This window comes from Chelon labrosus (assembly GCF_963514085.1).
Source record: "Chelon labrosus genome assembly, chromosome: 12".
NCBI classification, from domain to species: Eukaryota; Metazoa; Chordata; class Actinopteri; order Mugiliformes; family Mugilidae; genus Chelon; species Chelon labrosus.
Window position 1 is genome coordinate 16,372,735 of NC_140345.1, and position 21,794 is coordinate 16,394,528.

Consider the following 21,794-nt stretch of genomic DNA (forward strand, 5'->3'; position numbering starts at 1 on the left):
TCTCTTTCTCTCTCTTTTCTCTCTGTAAACCTAGCCAGCTGTCTGCCCTCCACTTTTGACCTTGTTTTGATGAACACTGTTGTATGTGTGTGTGTGCGCACATATATGTCAGTGGGCTTTCATTGCAACCTTTGACCTTTCAAGACTGACAGGCTAAATCTAGCCACCCTGCCCCTCTCTCTTGCTCTCGTCTCCTTTTCTTCCCTCTGTTTCCTGACTGATAGCCTGTCAGTGGGACAAGCTCTTGGGCTAAGACTTGGTGTGTGTGTGTGTGTGTGTGTGTGTGTGAGAGAGGGTGGGTGGGTGTTTCATTGCCACTGAGACGGACAGGAAAGGGAGCATGTTCAAGTGTGTTTTTGTGTAAGGAGGTCACAAAGGAAGACGCTGTCCAGACATTTCAAAAATAACAACCTATATAGTTGTATGGTGTGTGCGAGTGTGTGTGTGTGTGGGGGGGGATGGAAAGAGTATCTGGCAATTATTTAGTCAGGCTTTGACCTTTGACCCTCTCTTTTGACCTCCCATATCCTGTTCAACTGGGGCGATGGACATGCATTCATACATATGCACATTCACATGCCCACCCCTACACACACACGCACACACCCTGGGGTCTGAGGGGGGGTGTTAGTGTTTGTGTGGGCTGTGAGTAAAGTCAGACGTTTAGAGATTTTCAGGGGGAGAACAAACATGACAGAAAATTGATCAGACATGTTTCAAACACACACAATTAAGTAGCGGCTGCACACGTCTAGCTTTAATACAGCCTATGTTTCACTTGTTCATTCCTGTATACCTGTCTGGATGTATTTTATGTTATAACTTGTTCGTTAGATGATTACTGCATGCATAGCTCTGCTGAGATGGTACTGTATCAGCCTTATATTAACCCTCATTATGCAGGTCTAGACATTGTGTGTTTGTTGAGAGCTCATGCGTACAGGGCCGTAGCGCTGAAATAGTATAAAGTATGTACAGTTTGTCATGTTATTTATTCATATGCCGTAGCTGCGCATCCATCTGTGCCATGCTAAATATGTGTGAGAGAAGGAGACAGACTTGTCACTGTCTTTTTTATAGCACGGTTACGTCTTATCTCGTTTTTACATTCTTTCCAGTGGGATCACGCAGTCCCCGACCCCTGTTCGTGCAGCACACACATGTAGTTGTAGTGCAGTGTTAAGTTCGTTCATGCTCATGTATTAATGGTTATTAATTGTTATTTGATTTGTAGGCCTGATTGCATGGCCATGACCACAACTTATCATCCCAATTCAGATAACACAATCACCAGACGCTGCAGAATGAACTGTGAAGGAAGGAATGTTGCGGCACACAGCGGGATTCATTTCACCAGCCCTCCCCGAGCCATCAAACGCTAAAACTCACACAATAAAACAGAATCCAGCAGTATAGAAAACAAAATAAAAACAATAAGCTACAGCAGTGAAGTGGAATTCAATAAAATCACTTGAAAGCGCAGACTCAGTTATGGCACGGCTCAAGTTTAGCTGGAGGGAAAACTTTACTTTTAACTGCTAGGGCTGGGTGAACGGGTTGACTTGGTGCTTGTGTGATATATCTGTCTGGGCAGGTTGCGCGCGCGGGGTGTGTTTGGTGTGTTCACAGATGTCTGTGTATGTAAGCCAAACAGCCCCTATCCTTGATTCCAGGGTGAACTTGGACTTCCTCTCCATTCAAGTCTTCTTTGTTGTTTTCTTCTGTGTTGCTCTTCAGCAGAGTGACACAAGACATTTGGAAATGAGTCATCTTTTAGGCAGCTCCCCTCATTGTTCCTTACTGACACTATTAGTGTTCTTTTAAGAGGCCTCCATAGTGTCGCAAACTGGATCAAAAAGTGTGTCAAGAAGGTGCCCACACAAAGATTACAGGTAAACCTAAATAACAACAATGGCATTGGGAAGTCAGCAATGTCTGTCATGAGTGTTATATGGAGATGTTGAAGATGAGTGGATAGAGAGGCAGACAGAGTACATGGGCCATATTTTATAGCTTGGACGTCCCAGGTGAACTATGTCAGCAGACCACCCTCCATGTCAGTCAGTTGCCTGCTGAGGATGGACATCGTCAGCGTTGAACAGCCTGTTCAGGCACTACAATATACTTTGACGGTTATTCTGATCACTGTTTGTAGAAAAACAAAGCACCATGGTAACGATGCTGTGTCTGTGTGCATGGGTCAGATCTGTCTTGGGACTGGGAAGTTGTGCACATTGCTTTCTTTTACAGAGACTTTTGTAATACCTCTAACAGGCGATGCAACCAATGTTTACATCCTCCGCATAGAGGATATGATCTTGTTCATTAGTTTCTACATTAACTTTTAGCTTTTTCTTGAGCAAGCCCTCGTCCCTTAGGGTAGATTCCCATGTCACTTCACCTATTAAATACAAATGTGTCGTTATATTCAATATAATGAAAGTTGCCCATGTGGGATGTTGTCTAAATCCCCGAAGGTGTCAAGGCTGCAGCTGTGTGCTTGTTCAATGTCACCTCACACCAAACCTGATCCTGGAGACTTTTCACCTTTGGGAGAGTGAACTTTGACCTCCGGAGAAATGACCCTTGATCTTAACAGGTCCTAATGGTACTGGGAGGATTGCTGGTGACAGGAGACAGATGGAAACTCACATACATGTAAAGGCAGACACGCATGTGCTTGTGCACAGACACCGAGACACACTAATAGAGTGGAAAGGGTTGTTTTGCAGGCCCGAGGAGTGACAGGAGAACCACAGGGACACACACGCACACACACACACTCAGCTCAGCTTACACAGGAAACTGCTGAGACATGCAGTCCATGTCTGTTTCCATGTTTATGGACCTTGCAGGCATACAAATGTAAGCACACACACACACTCAGACACATACCTAAACACTCGCTATGTGTAATCAATTCCCCTTTTTATGTGCTGCTGGACAAAGTTGGTGAGGGTCGTATTGTCTGTTTGACAAAGTAGTAGCTGGATTTGTTTACACTAAACTACGGGTCAACTTGACAGTGTTTTATTTATTGCGTTTTGAGAACATGTATGCAAGTCTGCACAAACTCCTGAAGAACACGCATGGATGCTGCACATACATGCACCTTACCCACTGTAATTGAGTTTTCTGAAGGTTAAAGTGGACACAAACTAATTTGTTTTGGCCTCCGAGGGCTTCCTTCTCTTAAAATAATGAGCCTCATAGTTTACCCTTTACTAAACCCTCCCCAGTAGACCACAGATGGCCTTTCAATTACCAAGCTAAAACATGCAGAATGGCAATGCATAGTATTATCAAAGAACTGCAAGTGGGACCACATTAATATCTCCCCGTGAACAAGCAGGCAAGCCCACACACACATATGTACGCAAACACACACACTCACACACACACACTTTTGCAAACAGACTCAGGCACATATGCACAGACAAATACGGACGCATATGGCACATGTATACGCACATAAGGACACACACATGTGCACACCCACGGAGCCAGATTACTTTGCTTATTTGCTTAGCAAGCAATCTTTCGTAGGGTCACTACTCCTCACCTCTACGCTGCGCCAATCTATAAATCCAGCCCTCTGGGACCCAGCCAGGCCAACGTATTTGTGAAGCGATCTGAAGTTAGTTACGGTGCTGCTGCTGACTCGTTCACATTGTGCCACAGATTTAAAATTTAAGATACAGTAAAGGCAGCATGCGGCAAAAGAAGACTGTCAGGTTTTTTTGGAAAGAACTGATTCACGTGACACCGGGCATTTTCCCCTCCAGTTCGCTGAGGCAACTTTTCTGTGCTTGCTATGTTAAATGTTGGAGGCCACAAGTTTAATTCACACTAGGAAAATTGGCATTTTAGTCATTTTAATTTGCCTGAGGAGGGTGAAAATTGGTCAGCAAGGGCTGGAATTATTCTTTTCTCCCTGTAAAATCACATTGGACACGAGGAGCATGAGATCAAACCACCAACCCTGCAATTAGTGGCTGACCTGCACTACCTGCTGGGCCACCCCCACGTGCAATAGAATTGTTCCGTCGTTGATATTAAGGCTTCTTAAAACAGTACTCTTTAATATTCATAGCTGACTTAAAGAAATGTTTAATCTAGACAATCTTGTCTAGACAATCTTATCTAGATTAAACAAGACCGTTTATTTTATGATCAATTATGATTTTCTGCGAATGTTAATTGTTACTAAATAAACTGAGGAAGTTGTTTTGAAATGCTAAAATATTCACTTAATATTGCCTTGGCAGTAGATCAACTTTACTATTAGAATCACTTGACATAGTAGTTTAGTCAGTGAGTTCCACCAACAACCAAATGTCACAAAATGTGGTTGACTTAATTAGTGAACCCAAGGTACCACATGGCATAAAGTTTTCATAGGTTTTGCCAAACTTGGACTTTTTTTTTTACTCATTCTAATTCATAAAATAACATATTTGAACTTGCTTATACAATATTTATAGAATAAGTAATAGACGGGAGAAACAAATCATGACAGGAAACCTCTGTAGTTTTTTCATCAGTGTGACAGCTAAAATGCTCCTTTTGGATGCTTTTTGAGTGAAATGTTTTCCTAAATTTGCCTTTTATGGAACTGGCTCATACTGTGACATGACAAGATGAGAAAGTTGAGAAAAAACTGTGTGTATGCAAGTCCTACTGTTTAGGAATATATAATTCTCTATTGATATGGTAAAAAGACATTTGGGATTGGGATTTTAAAGGCAGATATCCACCAGGGAGTTGTGGGCTAGCAGAGGGTAGCTGCATAATCAGCTCTGCCATCAGCTAACTGATATTCTGCATAATAGAGATGGGATTTCTGGGTCAGTGTGTGTGGCGCGCGTGTGTGTGTGTGTGTGGCAGTGGCGGTGTTGGTGGTGGTTGGTCCTTTTATCTGCGTGGATGTGTGCACGTCTGCATGTGTGTATGCATGTGTGCCATCTATGTCTGCATGTTTATCCGTGTGTGTCTGTGTGTGTGTGTGTGTGTGTGTGTGTGTGTGCATCAGGGGCTCTGACCTCTTTCTCCTCAGGGGAGGACGGTCCCTGTCTCATTAGAGAAGAGAGACTGAGAGAGAGACAGGAAGACAGTCAGACAGACAGGAAGGTAGAGGGGGGAAAAAATCAGAGGACGTGGAGAAAGAGAGAAAGAAAGACAGGGAGCAGCTGAGTAAGGGCAGTCATTGAATGTATTAGAGGGTCAAAGGTCACTCATCCATTATCACAATGAGCAGGAAGGGCCGTGGCAAAGGAGGTCATGAAGTTTTCTGATTCACACACACACACATGCACACACACACACACACATATAAAACACAGATGAATGGACATACACATTTCTCACATCTTTCCATGGGGCATACTCTATGTCACAATCCAGACTTGTTTGTGGTTTAATTGAATCAAGAGGCAGTGTGTGGGTGTTTGAGGTTTAGGAAATAGGGAAATGGGGGAAGGCGAGCGTGCATGGTTGAAGCATGTGTGTGCACAGCAAATCAGATTGTCAGGTTCCATATGAGTATAAATGCACCCATGGCTGTCTGTATTTGTACTGGACTGATACAAAAGGCAGGTTAAAGCCAGCAAGTTAAAACCAGTTACAATTCTCATAAAGTATGAGCGCAGCTACAAGCCAGGAAAAATCAAAGGACAAAATGGAGCTCTGGTTATTGCTCACACTCAAGTCATTAAAGGATATCGAAATCAGGCTCTGTTGGAGTGAGAAAGAGAAGGGGTTGAGTGATGGAGAATGTCATGATAGTCTTAGGGGGGAGAAAAACCCAATGAAGTACAAAGCGACCACAACATAAGCCTGAAACCTCAACAAAGCCCACCACCTTATGATCACAGAGTGGTGCGGTTTATCTGACAGGAGGTTCCTATACTTATTACAGTCATAATCTAAACTCCTCCTGTGTTCCAGTTCCAGTGTTTGGGCTTACACATGCCTAAAAGATCAGGTTCTTTAACCGTTTGTGGGGCCGACCGGACTGCATTAACGTCCCAGTGGCTCAGTGTACATGCTGTCACGAGATCTCTAAAGGATCCTCCCATAGCCCTTTTTCCTTGACTGAATTCAGATTGCAGAGCTGTGGACATTCATGCCGGCCTATTTGAATGGCTGCACGCAGGCATGACAATGTTAGATCACCGCGAATGTTATTCAGTGGATGTGTGTTGCCTCGAAGAATGCGAGAGATGAATGGGTTAAGGATGAGAGGAAGATTGATATAGAGAGACGAAGATGCGGAGGAACAGCCAAAGGGAAGCGGAGCGTTGGACTGGGAAACAGACGGCGAGGACAGAGATAGAGTGAGAGTCAGAGACAGAGGAGAAGAGAGGGAGAGAATTAAAGGAACCACAACAGAAGTCCAAAGCCCACTAAGTCCCCTTCTCCTTGTGCTGGTGGGGTGTGGTGTTAGGGATCTGGCACAACTTCCTACAGTGCAGCCCCTTTCTAAACATCTCATATATACACCCAGTCAGACACAAAGTCACAGCTAACCACATCACAACTTTGTGCGTGTGTGTGTGTTTGCGAGTGTGTGTGTGCGCATAACCACTCGGCTCAGCTGCTCCCAGGCTCACAGAAAGCATTCGCTGCCTGAGCGTGTCAGAACTGTCTCTTGATCTCATCTGTCTTTTTATTGCCTAATCCCTGTCTCTCTTCTCATCCTCTCTTCCTCCTTATACACCACCCCCCTCCTCTTTTTGTCCTCTATCTCCTCCCCATTGCCCCCAACAGTCCCTCCCCATATTTTTCCTTAGGATTTGAATATAACCTTAGTTACTCTGGAAAGCACATACAGTATTTTAAGCTGATGTGAATAAAGGGCGTCCCCATTTCTGTTTTTCTCCCACACTGTATCTGTCTTTCTTTCTGGGTTCGCATTTCCATCTATCAAAGTAGTCCAGTTTGCTATAGATGTGTTTCAGATAGTAGCCAAAGCACCATATGGGTCACTCGCGGTTTGCTCATGAATGTTTCATTCTAGTTTACATAACAGTGGCTCAGCTCTTTGGTAGGCCCACAGCGAATGTGTGATTACAAAATGCTGTCTGTTCCGCTCGCCTTCTTCTGACTCGGTGTCTGTCTGTCAGTCTCCCTTACATTCCCTGTCCCTTTAAATTTGCCTCTCCTTTGCTATCTGTCTCATTTCATGAGAACAGCGTCATGTAATCGAGACACATCGCTGCCACGCGGAACCCATCCCCCCCCACGCCCCGCGCATTTTTCAATTTCAACTTGCCTTATTGGCCTGACACGTTGCATTTGTGTTTCCAGAGAAATTAGGAAGGAAGTAGTAGATGAAGAAAGAAAAGGATTGTTGTCATACCAGTGCACCACATTCAAGTAAAACAGGGAGTAATTAAAATGCATTCACACATTGCATGAGTCCGCCAAGCTTCCCTCCCTCCTTTCCTCCCATCCCCTCCCAAATATTTAAATTCACTATGATGATATTGAATATATCAGGGTTTCCCATATAATGTTAATACTATGGCGGCCTGCCAGGGTCTAATTTACTCCGCCATGGTCTCATCACGAATCGGAAATATTTTTGCACGTCTCAAACGTGTTTTCCCTATTGCTCCCAAAATCATCTCTCCCTATTAAATAGATCAAATGTGCTTTCATTTTGGAAGCTGGGGTTTGTATTACTATTGAACTGTTTTGTGTTGTAAGACCCCATTTTAGTCAGTGGGCTAGGCTAAATGACAGAAACACTTTAACTTTAGAGTTTTATTCAGTCCAGTGTAACATCACCACAAACTACATCTTCCAAACACTTGAATTAACACATTTCTTACACATGGAAGGGGCATGGAAGGGGAAACAATATTAAAACTGTACAGACATTCCTGCAGCTCTTAAGAGACTGTAAATAATCAAATAAATAATCCCCAAAATTACAGTGATGCATCCTGAGGGCGACATGAATATCAGTTTCAGTGCAATCCATCTAATATTTATCAAAAAATGTTACTCGGAACAAAAGATCACAGCGATGCTGCAAGGAAAGTCAGGGCTGTTTGCCGCTGACGAGCTAAAATCGACTTTTTAAAACCTTTTGACACAAACTTCATTGGAATCTATAGCAGTTTTTGCATGTTGCCTATAGCAAGACTAAACCCTGGACAAAAAAAAAAAAAAAAAAGATGCCATCCATACGACAGGTAGTATAACCAGTTCGTAGCATAAATCTTAAATAGCTTGTAGTAAGTTCAGGAGCATAGACGATTTGTCTTCTGTCTGTGTTGCCTAAAGGCAACCAGAGACAGGCTAGGTTTCTGTCATGCCATACTTCTGTGCTCCTCCAAAAGAAAAGGAAACAATTTCTAGAAAGGTCATGAAGCCTGCCTGGAGTAAATTTTTCCAAACTTTGGCCATGTCTTATGCCGCCCATTTCGTAATGTGCATACTGTATAAGTTGTTTTTTTTCCCAGTGTTGTGATAGTGTGGCAAAAGTAGAACTTCCAGACCACCGTGCTAACTTTTTACCCCTGGTCCTGAGCTATTGGTTTCGGTAGGTCAGTATGTATGAGGTGATGCCTCAGCAGATGAATTCCTCTGCCCTTGCCTCCAGTTACTGAAGTAGAAATGAATTTTGTCCTCCCTGTAGGTAGCTAGAGAGCTCTCTTGTATCAGTGTCTCGTCTGTCCACTGCACAGCATTTTCAGCTTGCTTATTTCAAACTTTCTAAAAGAATGAGATGAACAAAACTAGACTCTTTTGACTCGAAGAGACAGCTTTCCGTGCACGAAAACACAGCTCGAATTTCATTCTGTTTGCACATGCAGTCTGCTTGTAATTAGTGTCTGATTTACTGAGGCAGCAGATAATTACATAGTCAGAGACTGGGACCGTGTTTCAGGCTCATTCGGTGAGCGAAGGGGGATCAACTTTTGTGTGTTACTGTTTTCAACTCTCATGACCTGATAAACAGAAGAATTGTGATACATTTCAAGTGCAAGCTGCATGTGCGCATTGAACGTATATACAAGCGTGTGTGGCACTGGACAAAGACTGATAAAGAAATGAAATAATGCACATTCATAAACACCAAATAATTACAAAAAAAAAAAAAATCCTCTCATCTTTTACTGAGAATATTTCATTTAATGTAAACACATTATAGATAAGGCAGTGGATCTGCATTAATTGTGATTGCACTGAATGAGTGTTCCATCAGTTGTGGTCCAACACCAGCTCCCAAAGCTGCTATTACGTTTTAGCTGCGGTGCTAAGTAAAGGCACCGCTATGCATGAGTCAGGTCCTCTTCACCATTGAGCCGAGTCCCTCTAACCACCCATAAACGTGAAAATAGTTAATGTGTTTCCATGATGGTTCCAATGTCTATTTCTGCATCAGTTGTGGTCCCAACCTCAGTTCCTTCTCCTCTAGACCAATACTGTATGAGTCAGGTTCTTTTAGCCATTTATAAACATGGTGCTGAGCCGACAGTCTGCTCATGTCTCCACCCACTGCCAGATAGTTAATGCAGGGGCTCTACATGTCTCTGCCCCTGCGTATAGTTTGACACTTTTCAGGATGCGGGGTCATTAAAGGATTTGGGGAATCATGTGGCAGAAGTGCAAATGATCCTTTTTTATATATCCGCTCTTTTCTAAAATGTCATATTTCACCCAGTCTCTTTGTCAGTGTCTTGGACTTAATCTACACGTGTTTGGTTGTGTATGAGTCAGGCCTTCTGGTGTTTATGTATAGCTGAGATTCCCCTTTTGCTCTCTGTCATACCCTGTCAGGTCCTCTTGGCCGTTTAGGAGACTGAGACATGTGCAGACAATGACCATGAATGATGAATGATGACTGGAGGACTGTCTGGTGTCAACAGAACGCATAATACAGAATACATATGACAACCCCAGTCACCCTCGACAGAAAAATGTCACCGCTACTGTATCATACTGTTGCAAGATTTGCCCTCAGCAGGACACCGGGGACACTTAGAGTGGAAACCAACAGCATTCAGGGATGTTGGAATGCTGAATGAAGCTGCTTTGTATAGTGGGCTGTTGAGTTCTTAAACATGCAGTGGAATTACAGTGGACATATAGCAATCTGGGTAATATATATTTATCATCTAAATTTGAATAATCTAAATAGATAGTCCTTACTCTAATTTTATGTTGAATATTTGAGTGTTGCTGACTATACAGGATAAACCTTGCCCCGTACATACAGTATTTTACACCAAAGATCAATCCATATCTATATAAAATCATAATATCTATCTATCTATCTATCTATCTATATAGAGATAGATAGCATATAGATGTGTTTATGCTCTTTCATGGGTGTGTTTGTGTGTGTGTATTTGATAGTGTGTTACATCCGTGGTGTACAGGCATGTTGCTGTACATGTGTCTGCACGGAAACCCCTGTACTGTAGATTTGTGTTGCAGTGTAGAAGCATGTGCATTTATAATACTGGTGTGTGTGCGTGTGTGCGTGTGTGTGTTCCTAGTATGTAGGTCACCAATATATTCCTGATGAAGTCTAGTCCTCTGGAGAACTCTACAGATATGAGGGCCTAAATTAGACACTATTATCTGTGCGTGTGTGAGAGAGAGAGAGACAGAAAGAGAGAGAAAGAGTGTGAGACCATTTTCAGACAAGAGCCTCACAGGCATGTGTTTTCAATTGTGGGCACATGCATGCTTTTGCATATAAGAGGAGTATCATGAGTGTGTTTGTCCATCTATGTGCGTGGGTGTTAAATTACATGCTGTTTCCAACATTATGCATGCGAGAGAAGGTATCATCTGAAAGGCCCATCGCCTGATACCGCTGACCCGGGACTGTAAACCTGGGCCCTCGATTTCTCTTGGCTCCGGGAGCCTGTCCATATTGCCACATTACCGAGCCAAACTGCTAATCAGCCTCAAGCACCACTCCGAGAAAAATATGTGGCCATTGGAACTGCAGAGCTATTGCGCATTTGTTGGGCTGTTACCAGCTGTAGGAGAGACATATAACATCCAAAAGACGTGTGGCAGAGGTAAGGATGAGGAAGGGTGATTTCGTAATGTGTGAAATTCTTGTTTTACCACAGTTTATTTAATTTTTTCTTGCTTAAAATAGAAACACGCTAGTCTTTTGGAAGCAGTGAGCTAATCACAATCACATATAAACCCACGCATAGATATTCAACTTATATCACGGATTTTTGTATAGCAACTGTTAAAGAGCCAAGGACAACCATGATTAAGTTTCTTCAAAGCGCACAGAATTACACTTTTTATGTAACCTTTAGAAAAATGTGGCTTTGTGCACAGCTGCCGGTCTAGGGCAGTTTGCTGAAACATTACATATAATCCCCCTTCATTTCAAGATGTCTACATTTCCAGGCAGCCCACTGTCTGTAAGTCACGGGGACAATACCACATGCGGTCAATCTGTCAAACCAATTCCGAATTTTGCCAGAGCTCAGCCCAAAAGTTATATTCAACCTGAGAGAGATGAATGGGACTGAGAATGTCTACCTTTGAAAAGCTTCATGCTTTGACCAAATCATATGCTGTCACTCCTAAGCTTTAGAAGGCCTGCACTTTTCATCAAAGCCCTTGATGGCTACCTTTCACAGTACTGTCGAATACACCCTCAAAAGCTTCCCTCCCTCCTTTCCTCCCATCCCCTCCCAAATCTCTTTCTTCTTCCCTCCAATGTCTACTACCCCTCTTCCCTGCCTCCTGTACGCCCCCCCCCCCCCCCCCCCTCCTTCAATCCTTCCATTCCCCTTGTCCTTAATCCCTCTCTCCCTCCCCTCCTCAATCAAACCCTCAAATCCCTCCAGGTTTTTTTTTTTTTCCTGTGTCTGTGTGACTTCAGTACTGTCAAGGTAGATGAAACAAGAGAAAATCAGATTCATCACAGTCATAACCTGCCATGATAATAATCCACTAGTATTCTTCCCTTGTGGCGGTAGGCTGATGTTACTGGCCTTTTTCGGGGGTTTATTTGCATATTTGTTTCCCCTTTGTTTCTTTTGATGAATTATTTACAGTGGAGTGAAATGACAGCAGAGATCAGTGATGATTGCTGTCGCGGGTGGATGAGTGCCTTTCTCCTCTTTGTAATTGTTTCCTTCTTTTTTTTTTTTTTTCCTGATTTCCAATCAGGTTTCTGCGCTCATGTTTCCCAGTGGCAACAGAATTGAAAAAGAAAAAAAAAACACACACATACAACATATATACATATATTTTAGCACTGCTAGTGGAACCATTCCACTGTCTAGCAGGGAATGTGGTTTCCTTTGTTGTAATGATTACAGAGTGGTGAAAAGCAGCAAAAAAAAAAAAAAAAAAAGGAGGAGAAAGGGGAGAGAGTTGAGATCAAATGGAAGAATACTGTAATACTGTAATACTGTAAACACAAATGTTCTGGGAGGACCACCTCTAACACACACACCTCCCACACACACAGCCCGAGTGAGTCAAGACACACACATCCTGCTCCCCATCATGAAAGCCAATAAAGGGAAGCTTGATTAGAATCAGATTAACTAATAATAAAAGTTTAGCTCTGCAGTTTGTGATCCTTTTCAGTCAAGTTTGAACTCAAAGTCAAATTGAGCTTCTGGAAGCTTAAGGTTTAGACCGCACATGCATCCGCAAACAAAACAATGTCTTTAGAGTTGTAATCACAGCGCGTTGTGTCCACAGAAGTGCCTTGATTGTAAGCCTCCGAAACTGTGTTCACAGTGTGTACCGGGGATCTACCGCACGTACACGCATTTATACACACACAACGCACACTGCCACCCTGTCCCTGTATTGCCCTATCCAAGAATAACAATGCATTATTCATGTCCCGAAGTCTCGTCTGCAGACAAAAGTCAGCGTTTGCATTTATTATTTATTGAAAGCAGCTCACATGATGAATCCTTTAACAAACAGACTAAGCACTGTACCTATTTCTCTCTTCTTCTTTTTTTCTCCACCGTGCTGTTTGTGTTTTGGCATAGATTTAAGTGGGCTCATTAGCTGAGATGAGGATGTAAGGAGAGGAGAGGGATGGCAGGGGAGGGCGAGAAAGAGAGAGAGAGTCGGAAAGAGAGGAAATGAGGCCAGAGGATAAAGGGATAATTTTTTTTGTAAAGGTATGAATTAGTGAGAGACGTGCACCGCAAGCTAATTCATTTAACAATGAGATGCTTAGGGTTTTAATTAAGTTACAACTTTTCGCACTTCATCACATTTATATAGTCAAAGTTCACTTTTTGCCCAAAGGCTATTGGGTGTTACTTAACTACGTCAAATACCTGGATGTAATAGATTTGTGCACAGCGCTAATCTTTTTGCATGTTTGTTGCGGCGCTGCCACGGCAACTCTACTCTCAGGTAGACTTAGCACACATGCACACACACATGCACACACTTTCCAATGTCATTACACTCGTTGTGCGGACAGCTTGCCTTGAGGATGGGAGCGATTTATCGTAGAATGGAGGGAGCATTTTCCATCCTATGCTAATGCAGTCATCATTTATTCCAGAGTACTTGTATTTTTTTTCTTCTTCTACTCCACCCCTTCATCATCCATCAGTCATCTAAGGCATGAGGTATTATCTTTGCAGAACATTTTATATTCAGTCTCCCCTTAGATTGCTGAGGCACACACACACACACACACACACACACACACACACACACACAGAGTCATTTTAGTTAAATAGAAAAAAAATCAAATCTGGTCTAGCAAGGGTTGAATAATTGATGCGTTATGTTAAAAAAAGGAATGAAATAATCATAGCCTGTTGGATGTTGGAGGAACATCAAACCCAGAGTTGGAGCTTGGCAGACTGGGCTGAGCAGGGTAGGGGCCCTATGTATTTGGGACGGCTGCCTTGTAAAATAATAATGAATGGCAAAGAGACGGGAGATTAGGAGATTTTTGTTCTGCACTGTACCTGACACTTGCCCACCCATGTTTTTGGCTGGCAAAAGGGGATATATATGGCTGCGGTGGAAAATGACATGAACAAGAAGGGCCGATCTAATGGGTGCATCTCAGGGACGGGGGAAAAAAAAAAACAACTTACATTTCCGAATTAATAATATAATTTAATGAGGTGTAATTTATATGTTTTCACCTTTTACAAAAGTGTTGAATAACACTATTTTTTCTACTGACAGTCAAAGCCAGGCCAGACTACATACAGTAATAAATATGCATGCAGTAATGTTCTGAACACACACACTTGACTGGGGAAATGGTTTATTATACACTATCAGCTTTACCGTTCTATTACACTCATGCTGGTGCTGAATGAAATAATATCTGCTTGTTTGCCACTGCAGACTATTAAGCCTCGTTTTCCATGATATATAAAGTCAGCTAAGAGTATATACAGTGCATATTGTACATCTCCTTATAAATGCGCACCCGCCTACTGCACATACCCGTGCGCACCATGCATCGTTGCTTCAAGTGAAGATAAACAGTTTTTATGTTTAAGACCACCTTTTAAGATTGTCCCCATTTGCGATGCAACAACTGCGCGTGATGAACACATTCATCCCGAGCTCCGGTGAGACGTGTGCAGCCGTGCATCCCCGACCGATATCGTTTGGTGGGCCGCACCGTATAGATTTTCCCATACAGCAGCCGAGGGATATAAATGTTTATTGTTATTACCGTTTCAACTTTTGTGTCTGCCGTGTGGTGTTTTTGCAACACCGGTCCAGTCTGCTTTTAATCTCAGGGAGGGAGGTGAGTCGGGGTCAGGAGGTACGTTCGTCCTCTCTTTCGCTGTTGGGGTTGGAATTAGAATTTTTATTGATACTTAAAGACACCACGTGTATAATAAGGGCTGCGGAGGGAGCGGCAAGATGAGTTGCTACGGGGTGAGGAGCAAAGGTGAATGTCAAAATGTGTCCAGTAAGCTAAAATCCGGTGAAAGAATAAAAGGTTAATTCGTAATCAAAGTTGCGTTGCAGAATAGATCATAATCACAAGCCTTTTAATTGAATGCCTGGGTGGAACATTGAGACAAAAGGTGAAATAGTGTAAGTTGTCTATAGCTGAGTCGTTTTTGATTCTGTAAAATTAATCCAGAACACAATTTTATACCTCTGAATGGAAATAGTAGCATTTTATCTGTGGCCCCTACTTTATTCAACAAACCCTTCCCTCCATCTCACTTTTTTGCCATCTGACTGGTGACTTGTGTTGGGCTTAGGGGACTTATTTTATTAATTCACTGTTTCCTCTCTTGTAGGCCCCCCTCATTGTAAATCCACATTGCAAGAAGACCACCTCACAGGGATTTTCCTCTTCACCAGGTAACCACAAAGAGTAAAAGAAGCACATTATCCACATGTACAACACCCTACCCCTCCCACACACGCACACACACACACACACACACAAGCATTCTGGGCTATATAATGCTGACCACCAGCACAGCAGGATACACACAAGCACAGACACACATAACATATTATCTTTATGAGGCGTTATACACCAGTGACCACCAACACAGGGTTTCAGTGTTCTCTAATCCACACTCTGGCTGAAAAGACTGCTCCATGCAATGGAGGGATTACACTGTCGGATTAATGGGAGTTTTAATTTGAGTCATTGTAAGAGCTCTTGATAATAAGAATAGGTGCAGGAAAGAATACCACTGTTCCTACATGATATGAAATGAGGAACAGTTTTACATTATATATACAGTATATTGCATTTACTTCAGTGACACGCATACTCTGCAAATTAAAATAATCTCAGTTTTGCGGTGGCGTGATTGAGGCGACAGCCAATGGGAGGACTGACAGGGCAGTTGACAGCGTTTCCCAAAATCCACCATGCTGATAGCGGACTTGGATTTTTGGGTGACCAGACGCTATTTTTTATGTTCTGCTTGTTGATTTTGGAAACATTTGAGGTGGAAAATAGTGAGGCTCGGCAAGCAGAGGCTGGAATGTCCACTAGCGACCAACAGTCAGCTACAAAGCGATGGGCGACGAGCGAATCACCCCATTAGGCTTTACTGAAGATGAGCCGAAAGAAGCTTTCGAAGACTGTGAAACCTACTTTGTTTCTTTTGTAATTACTACAGATATCAGCACAGCTACAGTTGCTACTTCCATTACTGCGGGACTTACTAAAACACTGGCTTGTAAAGTCACCAGTGAGCCAACCTGTTGGCGAATTTTTAAAGCCATGGTACAGGACCTTTACATATAAATGAATGTCCGTTACAACGTTCAAGCCTTTGGCAAACAGGTCCACACAATGCTGATTAAGCATATTAACACAGAATACTGGAGCTTAAATCTGGTGTCAACATTCCTGCACAGGCTCACTGGTAACAAAGTTTTTTTTTTTTTTTACATGAATCAGCAATTACTGTTTGCAAAAGCAAAAAAGAGTTCTATAGCCTATAGCAACTTTGTCAGCACACATTCAAACAATTCGCAAACCCTTCATAATTAAGTGGCTGCTACATAAACAGGGTCAAAATAATAGAAAAGGCCAAGAGCAAGTCCAAAAGAGACACAGTGAAAACTTTAGCAGCCAAAAACTTGAATGTGAATGAGTACAAAGGAGAGGCAACTATTAGATCGTGTATTTAGGCTTGATAACCGTGGTAAACAAATTCAGGCGTACAGAGCAATATAATATTGATTTTTCCTTCTTTTGTCGTCATCTACCTGTTCATGTCTTCTCTTTGTTCTCTTTCTGCGTCCCAGAAGAATACACCGTCGTGTTAGAACATACAGGCAGAGCTGTATGTGTGAGGAGTAAAAAGAAAAAAAAAAGAAGAAGAAGAAAGAATTGCGCATTGATCACATCAAAGCATTTTTGGATTAATTATACTACGAGGTCAGAGTAGTACATTGTAATTTCATCTCCCTGGGAAAGCAAACCCCAAAATCTCGGTGGTTGTTGTTCCATTTTAGTTATCAAACTACTACAAACGACTGGTTGGAATTTTAATCAATCCCATTCCTTAAAATGAAACTTTGAAACTCAACAAATGTCTCAAGCGGAGAGGAATCAGAGCAGTGATCTGAACGTTTTACCCTCCCTTAACTATGCCGTGCAAAGGTTGGGGAATGATGTGAATCCCATCACTGACATAACAGGACATACCTGTGTCCTCTGTTTTTGGTTGTTAAAAATCACTGCTCAGTTCCACATGCAGCTCAGGCTCAGTAGCAGCTCAGTATTTGGACAGGTTCACTTTTTTTTATTATTATTCCTCAGGCTTAAGCACATTCAATTTGAAATAAAATAATGGAAACTACATTAAATTGTCTAGCCTTACCTTTAATTTGAGGTTTATGAGGTTTATGAGAAGGTTTATACCATTTTTGAAATAACTATGGCCCCTTTAACATACTTTTGTGTCATTTCAGTGGAAGGTCATGCAGAAAAGAGCTCACAAATAGCTAAGAGTTCAATGAGAGTTAAGAAGAACGGAAGAAGATAATAATGAGGTTATTAAAATCTATCAGAGTATTCTCAAATGTAGCTGCTTTGCCAAAATCTGAAGTTGGGTACATTCTGAAAATGCCAGCAAAAAGCAAGCTGGTAGGAAGTTGTTGGGGAAAATCATTGGCATGATGAAGAAGAACTCCCCCTATGAGCGTACACCACATGAACAATGTTCTCCACTATGCAAACTTAGATGCATCCTTTTCAACGGATGAAGCCGTCATGACTGCAATCTCAGAGGATTCTCCGCAAGCTGCAAGCCCACCCTTGATCAAATTGATGGGAAGTGTGTGGAGAAAAAGGAACGGCTCATGGCCCAGAGAATACCACCACATCTGTGGTGATTTTGTTATGGTTTAAGCACTCATGAGTACCAAAGGAATTGGCACACGGAGATTTAACGATGGTTTCACTACTGACAGAAACATCTTAACTGATGCAGATGTGTACAGGAAGATACCGAGTACTCAGGACTCAGCATGTTTTTATTTCAGTTTGAATGTGTTGAAGCAAAGAGCCTGCAGGACGAAAGATGCACAACTGTCCAAATACTTATTGCACGGACGGTAAATAAATTGGACTGGATGCCAACCCGGTCGACAAAACAATTGCACATGCATGAGTCGTTCCCACCTTTATGTTTGCATGAAACTAAAATCGTCCTGCATATGTGACAGATCTCACCATGCATAATACTTTCAGGGAAGTCCGACGTTAAATAATGCAACTGCCGAGGTGCTCTTTCCAAAGTCGCACAAATTATGAATGGCTGTGGAATTCTGAAGACCATTTCCTCCCATTTCCTTGACATCCCACTGACTTAGTATAATGCCCGCTGCCTTGTTGACAGCTATCAGACACACAGAAAGCAATTACTATCGCCACACCGAAAGAGCTATTAACGTTCTTTTTTTTTTTTGGCCTTGTCAAAGAAGATGTATGCGCCGAGCTATGTCGATATTATTATGCAAAATATCACAGTTTTCTCAGATAGTGTCACACAGGGGATGCCAAAGACAGTAGTGCCAGACAAGGGAGAAATGGCATAATGAAAAATAGGATCCTTGATTATCCTTATTCTGTTAATACGGTATTGTAAATACTTCTTTCTTTTTCAATAAGCGTACACTGATTGTGTATTCCCGACCCTTCTGTCATTCTGTCTTATGCATAACATACAATACTTAAACAAAGCTGAACCATGGAACTTTCAATCCAATCAATCTGCATCTTCCACTTGAGCTTTGATAGAAAAGAAAATGGAAAACACAAATTTCCAAGCTTGACATTACTACACTGTCAAGAAAAGATGCACAAATGATAAACCTGGACATTGTTATTAAAGCAGAAGGCTTTACAGGAACCATTTCAACAGTATATATATATTTTATTATCTGGGCCTACAGTACAGGTTTTTAAAATTTTTCTGCAAGCAGCGAAATAGAACGTGTTTTTGATTGAAATAGCCTTTCATGAGATGTAGGTATTTGAATTGCAATGTTTTAAGCGCTGAATTGTGCCGTGCTTTAAAATCTGCAAATTGGGACATCCTCGTTGATATGGAGATGCTTTTGGCAAGGGAAATGGCACGTCTCATATGTTATGCTAAAAAAATACACATTTGAAAGTAAAGTCTGATGCCGTAAGCAGGAAATTGGGGGTAAATTGGCACATTCTCCCGGCTTACGTTAATTGTGCTCGTGCTATTGTCAGGGCGTTGCGGGGTGACAGACAGATGGGTGAGGGCTGACACATGTTTTTTGGAGGAGTTTAAAATTCAAATGCTCCCCATGTGTGAATACAGACACCTGGGGTAATCAACTGGCTGTGTGTATGTGGTGTGAGTGGCGTGCAACGTTGTATTTACCCATAAGCCTCTCTGTCCTTGCCTGTCTTGCTGTCAGGGTCTTGCCTTGCTTTCTGGTGTCAGGTACACTGTCATATTTGCTGAATGATTAAGAATCATCCTGGTAGGGGAAAAAATAAACATACTGTTGCTACAGTTTTATAAAAGAGGTTTAAAATATGGAGCCATGGTATTTATTTCTGTTTGAGCTCCTGGGTACGCTTGATCTCAATGCTATTAAAAATTCATTCATTGGTAATACCCTCCCACTCGCCCTTCTCCAGCTCCCTTCCCTTGTCTCCCTCTGTTGAACGCTCATTTTCTCAATGGTATCTCGGTTTCTTTGTGTCATTTCACTTCATTTTATTGGCATGGGGTGTGATTCTCTGTCTCTATCTCTCTTTGTTCACTTTGTTTCACCTTCCATTCTGTGTCTCCATCCCTCTCTCGCTTCTCCCTTCAAAAATCTGGCATGGAACCGAGACAGGAGAGCGCCTGCTGTGTTTTTGACACACTCTTCCTCTCCTTAAATCAAAACCAACTGAGTTGAAATCAGGTTATTACCTTAGCTGGGCTGCCTCTCTCTCCCTCTCACCCAATCTTCCGCATTTGCTCAAGGTCTATGAAATTTTACACTTTGAAAAGAAAGGGCAGCGGCGGCTCAGTCATACAAACGAGTGCAAGTTGGAAGGAAAATGCTGCATAAATAAGTCAGACAAAAAAAAATAAATACTAAAGTGCAAGACGGATGTCTGACAGGGTCTGACTCTCTATGCACTTATGGACCAAACTGTTCTGGGAACCCTCTCAAGGTTACTTCCTACTGGGGAGCTCCCCCCACCCCAAGAACTACATACCTTCAATATTTTTTGTTTTTCTTTCTTTTACGATGCACACCGCCAAACAGGAACGTGGTTGTGATGGAATAGCCAGCAGGTGGTCAGTGTAGCCCTGACACTCACTTTTGAGGAACAAACAGCATACTGCAATGATACACTGTAAAACATTACGGCCACAGTTATGTGAGTATTTTTCTTCTCTTTAACTCCAATAGTCACGAAAAGTTTTTAAACTCAGTTTTATACGTTTTCAGTCCATTGACTGGACTTTATGTGAGTTTTGTCTGTGTGGTCAATGTTCATTTCACTCACGTACTTAGGTTTTGAGTTAAAAAGAAAAGCAGGAGGAGGGTGATGGCGAAGAAATATAGATCGTCATAGCTTAAGTCATAACTTAAGTCATAACTTAGCTTTTTGAGTTGAAATAGACATTTTCTTCATGTTGAGTTAAAGGGAAACTACTGCTTTTTACGACTCTGAAGTTGTGGACGAACCATAGCAGTAGCAATTACAGGTAAACAAGCCGACCGTTGCGGGTGCGAGCGATGCTCAGAGATGACATCGTCCAGGTCAAAAGACATCATCCGGGGTCTGTAGGTCAATCTGCAGACCCCGGATGATGATAACGGGTAACTCCAGACTCAACGGGGAATGGCACTAGCGTACGATAACAAAATATTGGTGAAATGAACGAGTTTCGTGGCAGATAATGCGTTATTTAGAGGCTGCGTTTCAGTGCCCCAGTCACTCCCACTACATGGATATACGCTGATCTAATTATCTCCCAAAGGAACATGAATTACTCAAAAGTTATGTGGGTGAGTAAACGACCACATTTTATGCCAGAAATAAGGTCCAGGTTGTAAAAAAACAATAATTCCCCTTTAACTCACATTTTCAAGGCAGCGGGTGAACTTTTGTTTCTAAGATTTACCGACTTGAAATGTATGTGTGTTGGATTTGAAAAGCTGACTTCTAAGAACTATCACTGGACCCAGCTCCTGCAGTGTGTACACACAAAAAGGGGATGCTTTTTCAAACAGTTTCAGGATCCATGAAAGCGTGGCTGTGGTCTGAACGTGAATTAAGTGTGTGCTTGTGTGCTTTGGCTTGCCTTTCAGTTTGCCTATTTCCCCTCACACACACATACACTCTATCATATGGTTCCCTGGTTTGTTGTGGTCAAATATCTGTGATTTCTACTCTGCCTTTCATCTACGAAGAGAAATAAGTATAGACCACAATGTTTATCAGTATGTGGCCTAATAAAGAGGGAAATGCATGCAGCATGGCCTGCAAATGAAACCGATTTTGTACATAGGGTAGAGAGAAGGACAGGGTATACAGATGGAGAAGTGGACCGGCAGGGAATCAAGACGAGAAATGTTTGATAAACAAACCCAAATAACTTCAAATAACTTCTCAGAGAGAGATGGAGATGAGAGAGAGGAGATGAAAGGGGGTACAGTGAGGGGAGAACGTAACTTTCGGCGAAGGTAAGCTTGCTCGATGGAGTGATGGGGAGAAAGAGAACGTGCAGATTTCAAAAAGTCTGCACTGAAATGATAGATAGATGGATGGAAAGGTAAAAGGGATGAAAGAAGTTATGATAAAT

The 21,794-nt window shown here is 42.2% G+C and overlaps 1 long non-coding RNA gene across 1 annotated transcript in view; it reads left to right on the plus strand.

The window, feature by feature from the left end:
* The window catches only part of LOC311497635, a 103,109-nt gene that overhangs the window by 61,413 nt on the left and 19,902 nt on the right, over positions 1-21,794 (plus strand). Inside the window, exon 4 of the long non-coding RNA XR_014699385.1 lies at positions 15,270-15,333. This is a non-coding gene — a long non-coding RNA (uncharacterized lncRNA). The remainder of the gene's footprint in view (positions 1-15,269; positions 15,334-21,794) is intronic.